This window comes from Ranitomeya variabilis, chromosome 4, assembly GCF_051348905.1.
Source record: "Ranitomeya variabilis isolate aRanVar5 chromosome 4, aRanVar5.hap1, whole genome shotgun sequence".
NCBI lineage: Eukaryota > Metazoa > Chordata > Amphibia > Anura > Dendrobatidae > Ranitomeya > Ranitomeya variabilis.
The window spans coordinates 358,004,403-358,025,559 of NC_135235.1; the positions used below are offsets into that span (position 1 = coordinate 358,004,403).

At 41.4% G+C, this 21,157-nt stretch overlaps 1 protein-coding gene across 2 annotated transcripts in view; it reads left to right on the forward strand.

Annotated features, from left to right (window-relative positions):
• LOC143764769 (netrin-1-like) overlaps positions 1-21,157 on the forward strand; it is a 555,816-nt gene that overhangs the window by 104,720 nt on the left and 429,939 nt on the right. Inside the window, exon 1 of one of the 2 annotated variants that reach the window (XM_077250714.1) lies at positions 18,362-18,480. The exons of the other annotated variant lie outside the window; for it this stretch is intronic. The gene's annotated coding sequence lies outside the window, so the exon portion shown is untranslated. Of the gene's footprint in view, positions 1-18,361; positions 18,481-21,157 lie in introns of those variants that run through there. 2 annotated transcript variants of the gene reach the window in all.

A 21,157-nucleotide genomic window follows, 5' to 3' on the forward strand; every position in this document is an offset into this window, starting at 1 on the left:
TTCCTTAGGGGGTCAAGTTTCCAAAATGGGGTCACTTGTGGGGAGTTTCTACTGTCTAGGCACATCAGGGGCTCACCAAATGGAACATGATGCCCGCAGACAATTCCATCAAAGTCTGCATTCCAAAACGTCACTACTTCCCTTCCGAGCCCCGAAGTGTGCCCAAACAGTAGTTTTCTCCCACAAGTGGGGTACCAGCGTACTCAGGCAAATTGGACAACAACTTTTGGGGTCCAATTTCTCCTGTTACCCTTGGGAAAATAAAAAATTGGGGACTGAAAGATCATTTTTGTGGGGAAAAAATAGAATTTTTTATTTTCACGCCGGGCGTCATAAACTTTAGTGAAGCACTTGAAGGTTCACAATTCTCACCACACACCTAGATAAGTTCCTTAGGGGGTCAAGTTTCCAAAATGGGGTCACTTGTGGGGAGTTTCTACTGTCTAGGCACATCAGGGGCTCACCAAATGGAACATGATGCCCGCAGACAATTCCATCAAAGTCTGCATTCCAAAACGTCACTACTTCCCTTCCGAGCCCCGAAGTGTGCCCAAACAGTAGTTTTCTCCCACAAGTGGGGTACCAGCGTACTCAGGACAAATTGGACAACAACTTTTGGGGTCCAATTTTTCCTGTTACCCTTGAGAAAATAAAAAATTGGGGACTAATCGATCATGTTTATAGAAAAAATAGGATTTTTTATTTTCACACCCGGGCGTTATAAACTTTCGTGAAGCACTTGGGGGATAAAAGTGCTCACGACACATCTAGATAAGTTCCTTAGGGGGTTTAGTTTCCAAAATGGGGTCACTTGTGGGGGGGTTTCCACTGTTTAGGCACATCAGGGGCTCACCAAATGCGACATGGCATCCAATCTCAATTCCAGCCAATTTTAGCTTGAAAATGCTAAACGGCGCTCCTTTCCTTCTGAGCCCTGCCATGCGCCCAAACAGTGGTTCCCCCCACATATGGGGTATCAGCGCACTCAGGACAAATTGGACAACAACTTTTGGGGTCCAATTTCTCCTGCTATCCTTGAGAAAATAAAAAATTGGGGACTAAACGATCATGTTTATAAAAAAAATAGGATTTTTTATTTTCACACCCGGGCGTTGTAAACTTTCGTGAAGCACTTGGGGGATAAAAGTGCTCACGACACATCTAGATAAGTTCCTTAGGGGGTTTAGTTTCCAAAATGGGGTCACTTGTGGGGGGTTTCCACTGTTTAGGCACATCAGGGGCTCGCCAAACACGACATGGCATCCGATCTCAATTCCAGCCAATTTTAGCTTGAAAATGTCAAAGGGCGCTCCTTTCCTTCAGAGCCCTGCCATGCGCCCAAACAGTGGATCCCCCCCACATATGGGGTATCAGCATACTCAGGACAAATTGGACAACAACTTTTGGGGTCCAATTTCTCCTGCTACTCTTGAGAAAATAAAAAATTGGGCCTAAACACTCATGTTTATAGAAAAAATAGGATTTTTTATTTTCACACCCGGGCGTTATAAACTTTCGTGAAGCACTTGGGGGATAAAAGTGCTCACGACACATCTAGATAAGTTCCTTAGGGGGTCTAGTTTCCAAAATGGGGTCACTTGTGGGGGGTTTCCACTGTTTAGGCACATCAGGGGCTCGCCAAACGCGACATGGCATCCAATCTCAATTCCAGCCAATTTTAGCTTGAAAATGTTAAACGACGCTCCTTTCCTTCTGAGCCCTGCCATGCGCCCAAACAGTGGTTCCCCCCACATATGGGGCATCAGCGTACTCAGGACAAATTGGACAACAACTTTTGGGGTCCAATTTCTCCTTTTACCCTTGAGAAAATAAAAAATTGGGGACTAAACGATCATGTTTGTGGAAAAAATAGGATTTTTTATTTTCACACCCAGGCGTTATAAACTTTTGTGAAGCACTTGGGGGATAAAAGTGCTCACGACACATCTAGATAAGTTCCTTAGGGGGTCTAGATTCCAAAATGGGGTCACTTATGGGGGGTTTCCACTGTTTAGGCACATCAGGGGCTCGCCAAACGCGTCATGGCGTCTGATCTCAATTCCAGCCAATTTTAGCTTGAAAATGTCAAACGACGCTCCTTTCCTTCTGAGCCCCGCCGTGTGCCCAAAAAGTGGTTCCCCCTCACATATGGGGTATCAGCGTACTCAGGACAAATTTGACAACAACTTTTAAGGTCCATTTTCTCTTTTTACCCTTGGGAAATTTAAAAAATTATTGCTGAAAGATCATTTTTGTGACTAAAAAGTAAAATGTTCATTTTTTCCTTCCATGTTGCTTCTGCTGCTGTGAAACACGTGAAGGGTTAATAAACTTCTTGAATGTGATTTTGGGCACCTTGAGGGGTGCAGTTTTCAGAATGGTGTCACTTTTGGGTATTTTCTGCCATATAGACCCCTTAAAATGACTTCAAATGTGAGGTGGTCCCTAAAAAAAATGGTTTTGTAAATTTTGTTGCAAAAATGAGAAATTGCTGTTCAAATTTTAACCCTTATAGCTTCCTAGAAAAAAAAAAGTTTGTTTCCAAAATTGTGCTGATGTAAAGTAGACATGTGGGAAATGTTATTTATTAACTATTTTGTGTCACATAACTCTCTGGTTTAACAGAATAAAAATTCAAAGTTGGAAAATTGCGAAATTTTCAAACTTTTCACCAAATTTCCGTTTTTTTCACAAATAAACGCAAGTTATATCGAAGAAATTTTACCACTCTCATGAAGAACAATATGTTACAAGAAAACAGTCTCAGAATCGCTAAGGTCCGTTGAAGCATTCCGGAGTTATAACCTCATAAAGGGCTGTCCCACACGTCCAGATAATTCCGGTACCGGAATAAATCGGTACCGGAGTTATCCGTGTCCGTGTGCCTGGGAACTCACGGAGGCCATACGTGCGGCACACGTGTGCCGCCCGTATGGCGAGTGGGTACCACACGGAGCGTGTGGTACCCACTCTGCATCATGCTGAAGCCGCGATTCATATCTTCTCTCCAGCAGCGTTTGCTGCAGAGAAAATATGAAGAATAGTGTTTAAAATAAAGATCCATGTGTCCGCCGCCCCCCCACCCCCTGTGCGCCCCCCCGCTGGTCAGAAAATACTTACCCGCTCCCTCGCTGCTTCCTGGTCTGGCCGAGGCTTCTCCTGCATGCGGTCACGTGGGGCCGATCATTTACAGTCATGAATATGTGGCTCCACCTCCCATTGGGGCGGAGCCGACTATTCATGATTGTAAATGATCGGCCCCACGTGACCGCATACAGTAGGAGGCGCGGCCAGACCAGGAAGGAGCGAGGGAGCGGGTAAGTATTTTCTGACCAGCGGGGGGGCGCACAGGGGGTGGGGGGGCGGCGGACACCTAAATCTTTATTTTTAACACTATTCTTCATATTTTCTCTACAGCAAACGCTGCTGCAGAGAGGATATGAATACCGGCTTCAGCACCATGTGGGGGGGACAGCGCTTACTGTAGCGCTGTCTCCTGCACGCACACGGACCCCAGACGGAGAATGTCCGTGTGAGGTGCGTGTTTTACACGGACCCATTGACTCTATTGGGTCCGTGTAAAACGTGCGCTCCCACGAACACTGACATGTCTCCGTGTTTGGCACACGGAGACACGGTCCGCAAAAAATCAATGACATCTGAACAGATGCATTGATTTTTATGGGTCTACGTGTGTCAGTGTCTCCGGTACGTGAGGAAACTGTCACCTCACGTACCGGAATCACTGACGTGTGAAACCGGCCAAAGAGACAGTGGTCAGAAATGTAAAAATTGGCCCGGTCATTAACGTGCAAACCACCCTTGGGGGTGAAGGGGTTAAGTTGGAATTTTCGGCCTTCTATGATTTCTGGGTGTCACATTGCCAGCGAGGGTTCTGCACCAGCTCTGAGAAGAATGTGCAGATAAAATTTTGATCAAGTTATTTTTTTCAGCAGATATTTACTAAGATTTTGGATGCTGAAAACATTTATGCAACATTTATGACCAGATTACATTTCCTTTTTGAAAAGGAATTTATTTATATGATCATAAAATACATGAATCATGGTTTACAAATTAGTTGCAACTGCACTGTGATTTATAATATTATAATATTAGGAAAACATCACTTCTTTTCTAATTCTATTAAATTCTCGCCTCATGTGGTCTATCAGGTGGTTGGAATAAAAAGTATTTTAAAGCAATATTCAATCTGTTCAAGTATTTTACTGTAGATTTTTACAAGAATTCATTTATGTCAGCAAACTCTGTACCCATACTGTGCTAGTAAAAAGCTGTCTTATGCTGCATGTGTTTATCTTTTATGATTCAGTTATAAAAGCCAAAAACTATATTATTGCTATACGCATTGTGTCTGTTGTATGTTAAAATAAAATGTGCATAAATATTGTGTTCTGTATTAATTAGTAAGGATATATTTTATATTTATACTGTGATCTAAATTATAATATTTTTGAATGTTCACAAAACATTTATTGCTGCTGGTATTTTTACGAACATTGAATTAATCCTTTTTTATATTGGAATTAAACATTGTTTACATCACATATAAAATTAGGACAGTTAATGCTGAATTTTATATTTCAGTAATGTTTAGTAATAATTCAAACATTTTGCATTTTTAGTCTTCCAATATCTGCATTATGTTTTAAGCTTCAAACATAGAGTGGAAAAAAGTCAAAAGCTGAAAAAACGAGTTGCTGTTATTAGTCACTCTGAAATTAATATTGTATGTGTATAGGGGCTAGAAGAGATGTTAGTTACGGTCCAAGACATGTTTTTACAGCATTTTACTATGTCTGTTATCCTGTTAACTAAACATCATTTAATCATCATTTAGATTACAAGAGATATCACATCCTGCACCAATTTACTGCTAAAATAAACTGTTTACAAAAACACTTTCTTCCAATGTTTAAAAAAATGTTAAAACTGGATTACTTTGCAAATATAATGTGAACATTACTATTTAAGTGTTGTGCATATGTGAACATAAAAATAGGAACTTGATGCAAAAAAAAATAAAACACCCATTGATTACATAAAGAAGATTTTATGTCACACTATGATTAAAGGAATTATTTAATTGTCCATCTTGAATGAATCACATTTTGATGCTTGAAGATTTTGAAGTAATCTTCATAGAATTTGTACCAAAGTACTACTGCTTCTATTCCTCGTGGCGCTAAAATATCTTATTATACATTAAATGAATTTCCAATTTCATGGCATGTATATAAGTCACTCATGTCCTAACAAATTACAACATCTGCTCCATACCAGAAAGGTTCACAGCAATGCAGAAACTTTGAAGAAAAGAATAGGATTGGATTCCTTCAACTGATAACTTTTTACATGCATGAGGCTTTTTAAAATAAACACAGGCAGCTTTATCACGAGGGGAACAAGAGGGATTTTCTGTGCTTGTCAAAAAGCAAATTCCTTGAAACAGCCACAGACGGCAATTAATTTCATCAATATAGGGACAGGCATATGGTGTCCATATTCAGGACTGAAAAACTGAATGCTGCGTATACCTACATATTGTTAAGCTTCTTAGTTTCTTAATGATCCATAATAGAATTGAAGATGTTAAGTTATAAAAACATCGAAAAATCTAATTATTAAAGCAGATGAGCTTTTCTGCATGGGTACTGGAACAAAATTTGTGGTTCGGCATACAGAGAATATTTCGGACCTTTAAATCATCAGGAGTAAACCACAAACCACAGGGAAAACATACTCTTCTTTCTCCATCTGACAAGGATTTATGGGTAAATACACAAAGTCTTAGAATAAAGAGGAAAAACATTTTTCATAATATCCTAAAAAATCCTAAAACCAATAATAGGTATGAGATTGATTTACTAAATGTCTATACTTGTTCAGTATATCGTGACTCGCATGACATGCTGTGCGTTACTTTCCATCTGACATGAAAAATAGGTATTGAAAAATCTTCTGCATTCTTTTGTCAATGACATCAAATAATTTGTATTTAATTGGCACAAAAGTGAAGTGCAGGAGAAAATATGTTGGCAGTCTCACAGTGTAATATCATCCAAGAATAATAATCAGAGAAAACTATTTAATATAGAAGAATGTCGTTTGTGGTAGCTAAAAAGTGAATGGATAAACGTTTCACAAGAGAACACAATTTGGAAATGTACTATGACTGGTGTCTTATACTGCATTCTTTACTTATGGAGTCTAGTACAATACGCCAAATTAATTTAGATGAGCGCACTTCTTAATAAAGTTGGTGCATCATTTATTTGTTTGTGCTCCACAAAAGCAAATCTACACAAACAATGAACAGGTTAAGCCTAATTTCTGGTAAATCAGCTTCCATGTGGAAGGCCCTCCTTTTTTCCCCTAAACCCTGCTCACTTGGCACTTTTTTAGGGCTGTCCCACACGTCCAGATAATTCCGGTACCGGAAAAAATTGGTACCGGAGTTATCCGTGTCCGTGTGCCCATGAGCTCACGTAGGCCATACGTGCGGCACACGTGTGCCGCCCGTGTGCCGAGTGGGTACCACACGGAGCGTGCAGGAGACAGCGCTAAAGTTTAGCGCTGTCCCCTGCATCGTGCTGAAGCCGCGATTCATATCTTCTGTGCAGCAGCGTTTGCTGCATAGAAGATATGAATAATAGTGTTTAATAGAAAGATCTATCTGTCCGCCGCCCTCCCACCCCCTGTGCGCCCCCCCGCTGTTCTGAAAATACTCACCCGCTTCCCTCGTTGGCTGTCGCTGCTTCCTGTCCTGGCCAACCCTTCTACTGTATGTGGTCACGTGGGGCCGCTCATTTACAGTCATGAATAGGCGGCTCCACCCCTATGGGAGGTAGAGCCGCATATTCATGACTGTAATCGGCGGCCCCACGTGAACGCATACAGTAGAAGGAGCGGCCAGGACAGGAAGCAGCGACAGCCAACGAGGGAAGCGGGTGAGTATTTTCAGAACAGCGGGGGGGCGCACAGGGGGGGAGGGCGGCGGACAGATAGATCTTTCTTTTAAACACTATTATTCATATCTTCTATGCAGCAAACGCTGCTGCACAGAAGATATGAATTGCGGCTTCAGCACCATGTGGGGGGGACAGCGCTTACTGTAGTGCTGTCTCCTGCACGCCACACGGAGAACGTCCGTGTGAGGTACGTGTTTTACACGGACCCATTGACTTTAATGGGTCCGTGTAATACGTGCGCTCCCACGAACACTGACATGTCTCCATGTTTGGCATATATGAGGGGACAGTACAAAGACCTTTCTGATGATCTTTTTAATCATAGACCTGAGACAGGGACAAAAGGGGGCATCCTCTTCGTCTGGAGGAAAGAAGGTTTAAGCATGATAACAGATGCGGATTCTTTACTGTAAGAGCAGTGAGACTATGGAACTCTCTGCTGTATGATGTTGCAATGAGTGATTCATTACTTAAATTTAAGAGGGGACTGGATGCCTTTCTTGAAAAGTATAATGTTACAGGGTATATACACTAGATTCCTTGATAAGGCGTTGATCCAGGGAACTAGTCTGATTGCCGTATGTGGAGTCAGGAAGGAATTTTTTTCCCCAATGTAGAGCTTACCACATGGGTTTTTTTTCCTTCCTCTGGATCAACATGTTAGGGCATGTTAGGTTAGGCTATGGGTTGAACTAGATGGACTTAAAGTCTTCCTTCAACCTTAATAACTATGTTACTATGTTACTATGTTATGTATGTCTTCAGACTTTCAAGCTATATGCAATATCTGTTTATAATAGAACATTGCATTAAAAGGGTTGTCTACTACTAGGACAACTGCATCTCAATGTGATTGCTTGCCCAATTAAAATAAAAACATTTAGGCCACTGTCACACATTCAGTATTTGGTTAGTATTTTACTTCGGTATTTGTAGACAAAAAATTAGGAGTGGAACAGTAAGAGTAAAACTATATTAGGCTACGTTCACATTTGCGTTGTTGTGTGCAGCGTCGGCGACGCAACGCACAACGCATGCACAACGCATGCATAACGCAGCGTTTTGTGACGCATGCGTTCATTTTTTTGACGGCAAAAAACTGCATCATGCAGCGTTGTCTGCGCCCTGACAGTTGCACCAAAAATGACGCATGCGTCACAAAACTCTAGACAACGCATGTCCATGTGCCCCCCATGTTAAATATAGGGGTGCATGACGCATGCGTCACCGCGGCTGCGCCCGATGCAATGCAAATGTGAACGTAGCCTTAGAAACATGTGCACCATTTCTGCATTTTTCTCTCACATTTTTGTCTTAGAAATTCTGATGTAAAACACTGGCCAAATCACGAACGTGTGAATGTGGCCTTATACTCACCTACTGTGCCACCGCTGTTCCAATAGTTTGGCACTCGCTCTCCCAGTGTTTTCATGATGTTTTTGCTTCATGCGAGCCCTTTACCCAATCAGCACCAGCTTCATGGTCACAGCATTCAAAGAAATCGAACATCAAGAGGAAGTCAGAGAGCAGCAGTAACCCTGACTTCCTGTTGATGCTTGACTCATCTGAAGGTGGGGACAGTGATGCAGGATCTGATTCTGCGCAGGGCTTGCGTGATGTATCATTCGCACGTCAGCACTGGGAGAGTGAGTGCCAACACAGCTGGAAAGGCGGCTGCACGGAAGGTGAGTATAAGTGTTTTTATTTTAATGGGCCAAAACACTCAGACTGAGAAGGGGTTGTCCTAGCAGTGGACCACCATTTTAAGGTATTTCTATATGGGCATAATCAAGTCACTCATTTGTACTAATCCAAATGTATTAAAATGGAAGATATGGAAGTCTGTTTAACAGACTCAAACAGTTGACGTTTACATAAACATTTGTGAAAGCTTTGCTTTTTAACTGCTTTGTATTTTTTTAATGTCCACTATGTCACAGTAATACACTTAAAATGCTAAAATAAATAATTATTTGTTATAACTGGATTTCACATAATAGAAGTTAAAACCCGCAACCTTCCCTCAAAAAAGGATTGCTATACCAACATTGTCAACTCTACAATACAAACTACTAAAGGCTAAATTCATACCACATTTGATGATTATGTAGTAAAGATATTCTTGAAGAAGCTTAACACATCAGAGTCTGGTCATCTTTAGCTATATGCTTGGCAGTAAATGTTCTCTATTGTAGTACGTCTGAAACTGTTCTTAAAAGTACAATCTGGCATATTTATTAATATTGTTTAACTTTTAGACAGTGCAAATCTAGGAGGGAATTTATCAAGGCCCTTTTTGCTAGCTTTCTCCTGTCAAAAAGGTCCAAGTAAATAATTTTTTGCAAGAAATAATTTGCAATTTTTTCCTATTTTATACTTAGGGAAGTAGTCATTATTAGCAGACATGAGCACATCTTTGCAAATTTGAATTTCACTGCATTTTTAAAAAAAAAAATCATAAATTTGGATCTCAGTACTGGACAGCTTGCATTTGTTTTTAAATTACAGGAGGATAGAGTCGACCATAAGAATAAACTTCATAGGCAAGGGAGAGGGGACCCGCTGACTAAAAAAGCTTACGTTTTACAAGAGAGAGGATTGGCTGATCATAAAAGTTTACACTCTACAGGAGACAGAGATAAAGAGAGAGAGAGAGAGAGAACCCCCACTGAGTAGAAGAACTTATACTTTGCAAGAGAGAAAGTGAGAGGGACACCCCCTTTTTGTTTTTTGTGAACTGCAAATTCGAATCTGAAAATTATTAAATTTGTCTGAAACTGATTATGAGGGACTCGATTCGGACTCGATCCTCAATTGATTGATCATGGTATAAGATAAGAAGAGGAAAAACAGCTGTAGTTAGAAGTGTTAACTTAAATGTTATGATGCACCAAATTTGCTAACATCTTGCAACACTGTTAAATTTGGAGCAAGTAACAGCAAAACAGCCACAAGCAGAACTGGCTTAAAAAATTCCTCTCTTGGTAAAATCACCTTTTGGAGTAAACAGTCATAAAAGATGACAAATTTATGAAAATGATAGCTATTTGACAAATTTGGTGCATCTTTTAGTTTGTCTAGATCAGCCACAGTCCTCACAGCCCCCAACACATCATGTTTTCAATATTTCCTTAGTATTGCACAGGTGATGACATTTTTATTAATTCATTAGAAACTGCCGCAAGTTCTCTCTCATGTACAATACTAAGGAAATCCAGTAAATATGATGTGTTGGGGACCGTGAGGGCAGTGTTTGAGAAACACTGGCCTAAACTAACTTTACTGCATTTTTTAGTTGTCTTAGGTGCCATGAATCCCAATGGCTAGGGATAGCACAGGACAAGCAAAGTACAAATATATAACGGACGAGCTCTAGGGTGATGGAACCTGGGCTGACCGCTGCCCTACGCCTGACAAACGCAACTAGAGATAGCCAGGGAGCGTGCCTACGTTGGTTCTAGACGCCACGCACCAGCCTAAGAGCTAACTAGCACTGCAGAGAAAATAAAGACCTCACTTGCCTCCAGAGGAATGAACCCCAAAAGATATAGTTGCCCCCCACATGTATTGACGGTGAAATGAGAGGAAGGCACACACATAGAGATGATATATATAGTTTTAGCAAATTGAGGCCCGCTGTAAACTAGAAAGCAGAATGATAAAAAAGGGGACTGAGCGGTCAGCAAAAAACCCTAATCAAAAAAACCATCCTGAGATTACAAGAACCCATGTGCCAACTCATGGCACATGGGGAGAACCTCAGTCCACTAGAGCTACCAGCTAGCATAGAGACATAATAAGCAAGCTGGACAAAAAACCAAACAACTGAAAATCAGCACTTAGCTTATCCTGAAAGATCTGGGAGCAGGTAGGCAGGAACCAAACAGAGCACATCTGAATACATTGATAGCCGGCAAGGGAATGACAGAAAGGCCAGGTAAAATAGGAAACACCCAGCCTCTGATGGACAGGTGGAAACCAAAGGCCGCAACCCACCAAAGTCACCCAGTACCAGCAGTAACCACCAGAGGGAGCCCACAAACAGAATCCACAACAGTACCCCCCCTTGAGGAGGGGTCACCGAACCCTCACGAGAACCCCCAGGGCGATCAGGGTGAGCTCTATGGAAGGCGCGGACCAAATCAGTCGCATGAACATCGGAGGCGACCACCCAGGAATTATCCTCCTGACCATAACCCTTCCACTTAACCAAATACTGGAGTTTGCGTCTGGAAACACGAGAATCCAAGATCTTCTCAACAACATACTCCAATTCTCCCTCCACCAGCACCGGAGCAGGAGGCTCAATCGAAGGAACAACGGGCACCTCATACCTCCGCAACAACGACCGATGGAACACATTATGAATAGCAAACGATGCTGGGAGATCCAAACGAAAAGATACAGGGTTAAGAATCTCCGAGATCCTATAAGGACCGATGAACCGAGGCTTGAACTTAGGAGAAGAGACCTTCATAGGGACAAAACGAGAAGACAACCACACCAAATCCCCAACAAGAAGTCGGGGACCCACGCGGCGACGGCGATTAGCAAACTGCTGAGTCTTCTCCTGAGATAACTTCAAATTGTCCACCACCTGATTCCAAATCTGATGTAGCCTGTCCACCACCACGTCCACTCCAGGACAATCCGAAGGCTCCACCTGACCAGAGGAAAAACGAGGATGAAACCCCGAATTACAAAAAAAAGGAGAGACCAACGTGGCAGAACTAGCCCGATTATTAAGAGCAAATTCGGCCAGTGGCAAAAAAGCAACCCAGTCATCTTGATCAGCAGAAACAAAACACCTCAAATAAGTTTCCAAGGTCTGATTAGTTCGCTCCGTCTGGCCATTCGTCTGAGGATGGAATGCAGACGAGAAAGACAAATCAATGCCCATCTTGGCACAAAACGTCCGCCAAAATCTAGACACAAACTGGGATCCCCTGTCAGAAACGATATTCTCCGGAATCCCATGCAAACGAACCACGTTCTGAAAAAATAAAGGGACCAACTCAGAGGAGGAAGGCAACTTAGGCAAGGGCACCAAATGAACCATCTTAGAAAAGCGGTCACACACAACCCAGATAACGGACATTTTCTGTGAAACCGGGAGATCAGAAATAAAATCCATGGAAATGTGCGTCCAAGGCCTCTTCGGGATGGGCAAGGATAACAACAACCCACTGGCCCGAGAACAGCAAGACTTAGCTCGAGCACACACTTCACAAGACTGCACAAAGGTACGCACATCCCTAGACAAGGAAGGCCACCAAAAAGACCTGGCCACCAAGTCTCTAGTACCAAATATTCCAGGATGACCAGCCAACACAGAAGAATGGACCTCGGAGATGACTCTACTGGTCCAATCATCCGGAACAAACAGTCTTTCTGGTGGACAACGATCCGGTTTATCCACCTGAAACTCCTGCAATGCACGTCGCAAGTCTGGGGATACGGCGGACAATATTACCCCATCCCTAAGGATACCAGTAGGCCCAGAGTCTCCAGGAGAGTCAGGCACAAAACTCCTGGAAAGAGCATCTGCCTTCACATTCTTTGAACCTGGCAGGTATGAAACCACGAAATTGAAACGAGAAAAAAACAACGACCAACGAGCCTGTCTAGGATTCAAACGCCTGGCAGACTCAAGGTAAATGAGATTCTTGTGATCAGTCAAGACCACCACACGATGTTTAGCACCCTCAAGCCAATGACGCCACTCCTCAAATGCCCACTTCATGGCCAAAAGCTCCCGATTACCCACATCATAATTGCGCTCGGCGGGCGAGAATTTTCTAGAGAAGAATGCACATGGCTTCATCACCGAGCCATTAGAACTTCTCTGTGACAAAACCGCCCCCGCTCCAATCTCGGAAGCATCAACCTCAACCTGAAAAGGAAGTGAAACATCTGGTTGACACAACACAGGAGCAGAAGAAAACCGGTGCTTAAGTTCCTGAAAGGCCTCCACGGCCGCAGGAGACCAATCAGCAACATCAGCACCCTTTTTAGTCAAATCAGTCAAAGGTTTAACAATACTGGAAAAATTAGCAATGAACCGACGATAAAAATTAGCAAACCCCAAGAACTTCTGAAGGCTCTTAACAGATGTAGGTTGTGTCCAGTCACAAATCGCCTGAACCTTGACGGGATCCATCTCAATAGTAGAAGGAGAAAAAATGTACCCCAAAAAAGAAATCTTCTGGACTCCGAAGAGACACTTTGAGCCCTTCACAAACAGAGAATTGGCCCGCAGAACCTGAAACACCTTCCTGACCTGTAGAACATGAGACTCCCAGTCATCAGAAAACACCAAAATATCATCCAAATACACAATCATAAACTTATCCAGATATTCACGGAAAATATTGTGCATAAAGGACTGAAAGACTGACGGAGCATTGGAGAGTCCAAAAGGCATTACCAAATACTCAAAATGGCCCTCAGGCGTATTAAATGCGGTTTTCCACTCATCACCCTGTTTTATCCGCACCAGATTATACGCACCGCGAAGATCTATCTTAGTGAACCACCTAGCCCCCTTAATGCGAGCAAACAAATCAGTCAATAATGGCAATGGATACTGATATTTGACAGTAATCTTATTCAGAAGGCGATAATCTATACAAGGCCTCAGGGAACCATTTTTTTTTGCCACGAAAAAAAAACCTGCTCCCAGAGGGGACGAAGATGGACGAATATGTCCCTTTTCCAAGGACTCCTTAATATAATTCCGCATAGCAGTATGCTCTGGCAGTGACAGATTAAATAAACGACCCTTAGGGAACTTACTGCCAGGAATCAATTCTATAGCACAGTCACAATCTCTATGAGGAGGGAGCGAATTGAGCTTAGGCTCCTCAAAAACATCCCTATAGTCAGACAAAAACGCAGGGATCTCAGAAGGAGTAGATGAAGCGATTGAAATCGGAGGTGCATCATCATGAACCCCCTGACATCCCCAGCTTAACACAGACATTGTTTTCCAGTCCAGGACAGGATTATGAGTTTGTAACCATGGCAGACCAAGCACTAGTACATCATGTAAATTATACAGTACAAGGAAGCGAATCACCACCTGATGAACGGGAGTCATGCGCATGGTCACTTGTGTCCAATACTGCGGTTTATTCATAGCCAATGGTGTAGAGTCAATTCCCTTCAGAGGAATAGGAACTTCCAGAGGTTCCAGACTAAAACCGCAGCGTTTAGCAAATGACCAATCCATAAGACTCAGGGCAGCGCCCGAATCCACATAGGCATCGACGGAAATGGAAGACAGTGAAAAAATCAGAGTCACAGACAAAATTAACTTAGGCTGCAGAGTACCAATGGCAAAAGATTTATCAACCCTTTTTGTGCGTTTAGAGCATGCTGATATAACATGAGCTGAATCACCACAATAAAAACACAATCCATTTTTCCGCCTATAATTTTGCCGTTCACTTCTGGACTGAATTCTATCACATTGCATAGTCTCAGGTGCCTGTTCAGAAGACACCGCCAACTGGTGCACGGGTTTGCGCTCCCGTAAACGCCGATCAATCTGAATGGCCATAGACTCATTCAGACCTGTAGGCGTAGGGAACCCCACCATAATATCCTTAATGGCCTCAGAAAGACCATTTCTGAAGTTTGCAGCCAGGGCGCACTCATTCCACTGAGTAAGCACCGACCATTTCCGAAATTTTTGACAATATATTTCCGCTTCATCATGCCCCTGAGAGAGGGCTAATAAAGCCTTTTCAGCCTGAATCTCCAGGTTAGGTTCCTCATAGAGCAATCCCAATGCCAGAAAAATGCAGGATCACCTGGTGCCAATGCAAATGCCCAATTCTGAGGGTCGCCCCGCAGGAAAGATATTACAATCTTGACCTGTTGAGCAGGGTCTCCAGAGGAGCGAGATTTTAAAGAAAGAAACAATTTACAATTGTTCCTGAAATTCAGGAAGGTAGATCTATCTCCAGAAAAGAACTCTGGAATAGGAATTCTAGGTTCAGACATGGGAGTGTGAACAACAAAATCCTGTATGTTTTGAACTTTTGCCGCGAGATTACTCAGGCTGGAAGCCAAACTCTGGACATCCATGTTAAACAGCTAAGATCAGAGCCATTCAAGGGTTAAGAGGAGGTAAGAAGCAGCTAGACAGCAATTAAGGGCTAGGCAGCAAAACTCTGAAGGGAAAAAAAAAAAAAAAATTTCCCTTAAACACTTCTTTTTCTCCTGCTTCAGCCCAAACAATTAACACTTTGTGGGCCGGCTATACTGTCATGAATCCCAATGGCTAGGGATAGCACAGGACAAGCAAAGTACAAATATATAACGGACGAGCTCTAGGGTGATGGAACCTGGGCTGACCGCTGCCCTACGCCTGACAAACGCAACTAGAGATAGCCAGGGAGCGTGCCTACATTGGTTCTAGACGCCACGCACCAGCCTAAGAGCTAACTAGCACTGCAGAGAAAATAAAGACCTCACTTGCCTCCAGAGGAATGAACCCCAAAAGATATAGTTGCCCCCCACATGTATTGACGGTGAAATGAGAGGAAGGCACACACATAGAGATGATATATATAGTTTTAGCAAATTGAGGCCCGCTGTAAACTAGAAAGCAGAACGATACAAAAGGGGACTGAGCGGTCAGCAAAAAACCCTAATCAAAAAAACCATCCTGAGATTACAAGAACCCATGTGCCAACTCATGGCACATGGGGAGAACCTCAGTCCACTAGAGCTACCAGCTAGCATAGAGACATAATAAGCAAGCTGGACAAAAAACCAAACAACTGAAAATCAGCACTTAGCTTATCCTGAAAGATCTGGGAGCAGGTAGGCAGGAACCAAACAGAGCACATCTGAATACATTGATAGCCGGCAAGGGAATGACAGAAAGGCCAGGTAAAATAGGAAACACCCAGCCTCTGATGGACAGGTGGAAACCAAAGGCCGCAACCCACCAAAGTCACCCAGTACCAGCAGTAACCACCAGAGGGAGCCCACAAACAGAATCCACAACACTTAGGCTGCTGTCACACTAGCAGTATTTGGTCAGTATTTTACATCAGTATTTGTAAGCCAAAACCAGGAGTGGAACAATTAGAGGAAAAGTATAATAGAAACATATGCACCACTTCTGCATTTATCACCCACTCCAGGTTTTGGCTTACAAATACTGATGTAAAATACTGACCAAATACTGCTAGTGTGAGGGCAGCCTTACTCTGTAGCAAAAAGTTTTTTCCAAAGTTTGGTGCAGTTTTTAAAGCACAGAACAGTTGAGCCAATCATTTGAAATTTAAATGTGTCGGCTTTGCGAAACTCTCCAAAAAATTGCAATACTAAAAGCCTCTAATGCAATGTGTTTAACACTTTGAGGTATTTATTGATACCCTCCATGTTTGTGAATAATACAAAAAATACTACTTAAGATGCTGTTACTGTAGAATATCTCAAATAAATCATTTCACAGTCACACAGAGTGGCTATACAGTTACAGCAGGCCCCTATATTTCACATAAATCTTTGGATTAGTATTCACAGAAGGAGACTAGCACTCAATTTGCTTCAGCACAATCAGGTTAGGTCTTATTCTATCTCTTCATGGGATAAACTGTGTGCTCTGACCGCCTATATTTTAAATATACAAGCATAAATTGGTGCTCATTTGCCAGCCCCCTCTTGTAAACTGGCTGTTATTGCCCCTCCCCCCGCTGATTAACTATGATAAACCATTTAATGTGATAGCTGCTTAAGCAGTCTTCAGTTATGTGTGAAATGATGTTGGGCTTTTTTTGGCAATCAATAATAATAATCTTTATTTTTATATAGCGCCAACATATTCCACAGCGCTTTACAGACATTATCATTGCTGTCCCCAATGGGGCTCACAATCTAAATTCCCTATCAGTATGTCTTTGGAATGTGGGAGGAAACCCACGCAAACACGGAGAGAACATACAAACTCTTTGCAGATGTTGTCCTTGGTGGGATTCAAACCCAGGACTCCAGCGCTGCAAGGCTGCAGTGCTATCCACTGAGCCACCGTGCTGCCCACTGAACCACCGAGCTGCCCAATTTGCAGAGAGTTTGAAAATTCTACTCTCAGTCCATCCTCTGCAGATCAGTATGCTCATGTCTAGTGAAGTGTTTTATTTTTGCTATATTGAGCCTCCTTTCTGCTAAAGCAAAGCAATGCCCTCTTAATGAAGAAGACACAAACATTGTATAACAGATATAAAAATTATTGTGCTAGTGAAGAAAGTCAGTTTTGTGGCACAAATTGCATGATACTGGATTATTTAGCTTATTAAATCTCCCATTTGGAAATGGTTAAAAAATCTAAACATAATCACTTGAATATTTACTAATTTCTATTAGTTTTATCTGGTCATTTTTGAGCTTAGTTTCGACTGCAAAAAAAAATCAATTTTTTTATAGAATGTCAACATAGTCTACAATATAATTTAGAGTGTACATGTATAAACAAAAATTGACAATATATAGTGAAAAATTAACACTTCAAACAAGACAAGTGAGAGGTTTGCTTACCAGAGCATGTAATCTGTGATGATAAAAAGGAATTCACAGGAGGTTAAAAGTGTGTCTCCCTATGGCACAAATCATAAAGAAGTGATTGATGATTGTCAGAGCAGACTATCATTCTAAATTCTAATAAATCTGTAACTTTCCTTTACAAATTGAGACATACGGCTAAAATTCCCACACAATATTATCACCTAGTTTTAATAGTCCTGTGCATATTTATATGTATTTCATGCCAGAAAACATTGTTCTCTTTTGCACTGTACATTCTAACTCTAAGGCCACCCTCTGTTGTTATAATTTTGTATTGTTTTGTTAGCATTTTTGTTCTGTACATTTTACATGTTGAGAAACATTTTTAAAAATTGTTTGATTATATATTTATACAGCAATCATTAAGAAGGTGCTTTCTACAATGTAGAAATAGGGTGCAGTAAAGACATGGCGAAGGTTTAGGGCGGCCAAGACAGCAAATGCTGAAATAAGAAATTAAAAAGGAGCACTCCTTTGCAATATTGAAAATGACTCCAATTAGCCGATGACATTTTTTCAGTTCTAACCTATTGAATTCTATTGTATTAGCAGAATGGGAGTCCACAGACCAATTTTCCAAATTATGTCCTCTGTATTTTCTATGGACTTCAGTGGAAAGTGGATTGCATGGGGTAATGTCTCTGATTAAGGCCAGAGACACACTGGTGCGAGATACGGCCGAGTCTCGCTGGTTAAAAGCAAGCTGTGGCACCGGCACTCCGGAGCGGAGCGTGCGACTCCATGTATTGCTATGCAGCTGCACGCTCCGCTCCGGAGTGCAGGTGCCACAGCTTGCTTTTAACCAGCGAGACTCGGCCGTATCTCGCACCAGTGTGTCTCCAGCCTTAGCCTATGAAACAGGCAAACATTATGGGCAAGGAACGGGGATCAATGGATTTCCACTCTCCTGGTAGGTGAAAATACTACAATTGCAGGCAGGTGATTTATTTCTACAGCTCTCAGGGTATGATGGGAATGATAGTTCCACAAATACTAGTTGACAGCAATCTTTTGTCCTGTGTTTATGTTTTTATGCCTACTGCTTGGTTTGCTCTTCCAGGTCTCTTTCAGTAACTGTTGCAATCCTACCACCATAATATAAAGAACATGGATGGGAGTTTAATCATGCAGAATCAAAAAGCTGGTTAAAAAATTGTGGAGGCGAAACAAGTATTTGTGTTCAATTAAGACACCTGCACTTAAGAAAAATGAGCTCATGTCTGCACCAAACATGTGCCTTCAGCGAAATGTAATAAACTAAATAGCAGAAGCAAGATAGAACAATAGTTTTTGCTGAAAAAAATTCCATGTCAAAAGATGTTTTCTTATCCATTCAACAATACTGAGCTTTTGAATTTCTTGTGCATTTATTCTGTGAAAGGGAAATAATTGTTTAAAAAAAAAAAAAAATACAAAACAAAATAACATTTCTAAAAATGTCAAACAATCCAGACATGCTTGTTGCATACTTTTTTGTTTTTTGTCCGCCTCTTACTAGTAAAATTTCACATTCATTCATGCATCACTTTTACAGTTTACTTTTCCAAGTGCTGACTTTTTGTATATGTACATAGCATTTGATATTTTATCATTTTGGGGAAGGAAGCTGAATTTCTGTTGTGAAAATAAAAAAATAGATGAAATAGATGTATACATTTAACTGTACATGTCTGTTTTTGCACATCTGTTTTATTTGACCAATTTGACATCTCTTTGCTATAATGACACTGCCACCTACTGCCACACTGCCTACTGCTTTCTGTACATTTACCAACCTACCTACTTGGCTTTTCTTGTTACTTACTTTCTGGCAAGGGTTGAAAAAGTAAAAAAGATTGTCAAAGGTTGTAGTTTTGTACAAAATATATGGTAAAAAAAGTTACAATGACATTGGACAAGGTGGTGTAAAAAACAAACTTTACCGTGGCAAAGAATTTGGTAGTCTCTAGCAGCACTGGAATGAGTACTTCAACCATAGGACACAATTGGCTTTCCTTGCCTCATTGAAGTGTATTAGTAGTAGGAAAAGGAGGGAGATATCTAATATATGGTGCATCACTCGTGTCAGTGACAGCAGGATGATGTTAGTTATAACATCAGCACCAGAAGTATGTGTCATTGTCCTTCAATGAATGGTGTGCATGTTTAACGCCTATACCCCCAAGGGTGTTTGCACATTAATGACCGGGCCAATCTTTACAATTCTGACCACTGTCCCTTATGAGGTTATAACTCTGGGACGCTTGCATGGATTCTGGTGATTTTGCCACTCTTTTCTTGTGACAAAATTGTACTTCATGTTAGTGGTAAACTTTCCTTGACATTAATTGAGTTTATTTGTGAAAAAATGTAAAATTTTGCGAAAATTTTGCAATTTTCCAACTTTGAATTTTCATGCCCTTAAATCACAGAGATAGGCACACAAAATACTTAATAAGTAACATTTCCCACATGTCTACTTTATATCAGCACAATTTTGGAAACACATTTTTTTTTTATAGGGAGTTATAAGGGTTAAAAATTCACCAGCAATTTTTCATTTTAACAACACTATTTTATTTAGGGACCACATCATATTTGAAGTCACTTTGACGGGTCTATATGATAGAAAATACCAAAGTGTGACACCATTCTAAAAACTGCACCCCTCAAGGTGCTCAAAACCACATTCAAGAAGTTTATTAACCCTTCAGGTGTTTCACAGGAATTTTTGTTTGAAATAGGAATGTTTAAAACAAATGAACATTTAACTTTTTTTCACAAAGCATTTACTTCAGATCCAATTTATTTATTTTACCAAGGGTAACAGGAGAAATTGGACCCAGAAGGTTGTTTTACAATTTGTCCTGAGTACGCCGATACCCAATATGTGGGGATAAACCACTGTTTGGGCACATGGCAGAGCTCAGAAGGGAAGGAGCGTCATTTGACTTTTCAATGCAAAATTGGCTGGAATTAAGATAGGACTCCATGTCGCATTTGGAGAGTCCCTGATGTGCCTAAGCAGTGGAAACCCCCCAAAGTGACACCATTTTGGAAAGTAGACCCCCAATGGAACTTATCTAGATGTGTGGTGAGCACTTTGAACCAAATAAGTGCTTCACAGAAGTTTATAATGTAGAGCGGCAAAAATAAAAAATCTTATTTTTATCACAAAAATAATTTTTCGCCCCCAATATTTTATTTTTCCAAGGGTAACAGGAAAAACTGGACCCCAAATGTTGTCGTGAAATTTGTCCTGAGTACGCTGATACCCCATATGTAGGGGTAAACCACTGTTTGGGCACATGGCAGAGCTCAGAAGTGAAGGAGCGCCATTTGACTTTTTCTTGCAAAATTGGCTGGAATTGAGATAGGACGCCATGTCTCATTTGGAGAGCCCCTGATGTGCCAAAATAGTGGAAACCCCCTATAGTGACCTTGTTTTGGAAAGTAGAGCCCCTACGGAACTTATCTAGATGTGTGGTGAGCACTTTGAACCCCAAAGTGCTTCACAGACGGTTATAATGTAGAGCCGTGAAAATTAAAAAAAATCATTTTTTTCCACAAAAATGATTTTTAGCCCCCAATTTTATATTTTCCCAAAG